We start from the raw sequence: 3,141 nt of genomic DNA, 5'->3' as shown, positions 1-3,141 counted from the left end.
TCATTCAGTATTACAGTTTAGCCTTATGTGGCAGCTCATACATGGGTCTCTGAGATGTTATCTCTGCTGGTTGGCACTCCCTGGAGATTCCCATTTGCAGGGATCTATTGTCTCAAGCCAGATGGTTGATTTATCACCCTCGGCCAGAACCATGGAAACTGTGAGTCTGGCCCCTGAGGGGCATGAGCTCATAGATTCCAGTCACTTAACTGAGGTTGTAGAGACCATGTTAAATGCTAGGAACATCATTGAGACCCAGTAAACTGTCCAATGGCTACAGTCCCAGAGTTCTTACAGGAATGTTTCTCAGCAAGGTTGGCCCCTTGTACAATTAAGGTCTATATGGCCACCATTTCGGTCAGCCACACCCCTATTGATTGAGCCTCTGTAACGGGCCATACCCTCAGTATGACCAAGTGGGTATACTCGTTCCCACAGTGTGAAGCTCATGTAACATTTGAAAAGGAATGTCTGTGTTATGTATGTAACCCTGTTCCCTGAGAAGTGAAAGAGATGTTGCATAGCTTTGTCAGGCATCCTGGGGCATGCCTGTCAGTCGCATCTTCAATTCAGATAATAGAGGCTGATGACATGGTTTATAGGCGCCGTTTTATAGTCACATCACCTGACCATGGCAGGCTTAAGGGTGCTTGCCACAGTGTGAAGCTTACACAACATTTTGTTCCCTTCTCAAGGAACGGGGTTACACACAATTCATCTATTCATCAATTCATCTATGATCCAGGCATTTTCCTTGGCTTATCTGTTCAATGTCTGGTTGCTAGTATACCAGTGAGTGTTTTTTTTGTTGTTGTTTTTTTTTCTTTTTCGGGACATTCCAAATAGTTGGCTAATTACTGGCTATGCCCAGTGCTTGTTCAATGGCTCTGATACATTTTCTCTCTTTCCTCCATTTAAAAATTGCTTGATTTTCTCCCATAGACAGCTCTTTTGGTCTATCCTTTTTAACAACAAATGTTGTCTTTCCAGGCAAAACCCAGGGCTCAAACCACGAGTAGACTTTCAGAACTACTAATTGTTTAAACAGTCAATCTAACAGGGTACACCTGGACAATACCTGTCAGTCATATGTTCCAGTATTTTTGATCACATGAAAAATTGATGAGTTCAGAATACATTTAGAATACATTTTATAGATGCAAATGTGAAGCACTATATTTTACTGTTATTGGCAAGGGTAGTTCTAGGAGCTTCCAAGGTGATGTTATATACTGAATCCATTTGTGAGGATTCTAAAGAAAACATAAAGAAATAATGCATTTCCCAAACATAGCAAGACAATACATTTAAACAACAGATTACTTGGAGCAACAACAGACACTTATAATTTCCTTTAAGGCTGTGATTCCTTCTCAAAACTGGGTCCAGCCCTTTAATGTAATTCTTAAGCAAACATACATAATAGAATTTATCCTATCTATATATCAGATATGCTCTATAATTGTCTTTCTCTAGATTTTTCATTTTACAGAATGGTGCACCAATTTCTTTTTATACAGACGTAGCTGGTAATACACATATTAAACTCACTGAACAAAGTTATTGTTATAACAAAATTTATTCAACATCTTCATACTACATACTGCTAATTCTGTGATGATGGAATTCTCTCCTGAGAGACCTCTGAAACATAAGTTTCATGAATGAGGAACTCCAGAAGACACTAAAAGATTTAAAAACAAACTAAAACTGTATACACACAAATTAATTACTAATTACAATTGTCCAAAGGTGGACTTCTATTTAGTTTTAAAGACCTGCATGACGGTATTTATAAATATAATGGTGAACTGTGGTAAGGAATTCTGATAATATAAATGAACTCCAGTCTTACTGGTATTCTATATTAATAGGTTTAATATATTAATTGGAGGTAAGTATTTTGGCACTTTTGTTTGTTTATGGTTATTTAAAGTTTACATAAAAAATAAATCAAGGTCTAGATATAAATGTTGAAAAAAAATTCAAAAAGATGTTGCCACTGGTTGGGATTATTTCACACAACAAATAGCAATAGGTAGTAGTAAAGGTGAAGGAATGTAAGAGAGAAGCCAACAGTCACGTGAAAAGAGTTGCAGGCTGACCTGAAAGCAGCAGGAACAACAGTTACACAGAGAACAATAAGCAATGAACTGCACCGCAATCATTCCTACACTCCACGAAAACGCCTCTGCTAAAGAAGAATCTAAAAACATCTGGACAAATCAGACCTTTGGAACAATATAATCTTTTTATACATTTACATTTATTCATTTAGCAGACGCTTTTATCCAAAGCAACTTACAAATGAGAAAATACAAGCAAAGCGATATATCAAGCAGAGAACAATACAAGTAGTGCTACCATACAAGATCCATTAATTGAGTTCCAGAAGAAGCAAAGTGCGTAGAGTAGAGGTGTAAGTGCCAGAGAAATTTTTTTTTTTTTTTTTTTTTTTAATGAGTTGGTTAGGTGTTCACGGACGAGGTGGGTCTTTAGCTGTTTTTTGAAGATTGTGAGAGATTCTGTGGTCCGGATTGAGGTTGGAAGTTCATTCCACCACCGAGGAACAGTTAGTTTGAATGTTCTTGAAAGCGACCTTGAGCCAAGCTGAGCAGGCACTACTAAGCGTCGGTCATTGATTGATCGCAGATTGCGTGAGGGAACGTAAGCCTTCACTAGAGAATTGAGGTAGGAGGGTGCTGTTCCAGACAAGGTCTTGTAGGTGAGCATCAAGGCCTTGAATTTGATGCGGGCGGCTACAAGAAGCCAGTCAGGGGGGATGAAGAGGGGTGTGACATGGGTTGTCTTGGGCTGGTTGAAGACGAGGCATGCTGCTGCATTCTGAATCATTTAAGGGGTTTGATGGAGCTGGCCAGGAGGCCCAAGAGTAGCGAGTTGCAGTAGTCCAGTTTTGAGATAACAAGAGCAGATTATTAGGCAGATCATAGCTGGACCATGGCCTCTTGCAGCAATCACATATAAATCACCCTGTATGGTGTGCTCGACAGGTGCGCATTACCAACCTCTAACTACCTGGGGAGCAAACAATGAGGGCTCAGTGACTGTGTAATCTCATAAGAGACACAAACTAGATGCGGTATAATGTATATAATGTGGGGTCTAACGGCTTTTTGTAAA

This window comes from Ictalurus punctatus, chromosome 28 (assembly GCF_001660625.3).
Source record: "Ictalurus punctatus breed USDA103 chromosome 28, Coco_2.0, whole genome shotgun sequence".
NCBI lineage: Eukaryota > Metazoa > Chordata > Actinopteri > Siluriformes > Ictaluridae > Ictalurus > Ictalurus punctatus.
Note: the sequence above shows the minus strand (reverse complement) of the source record.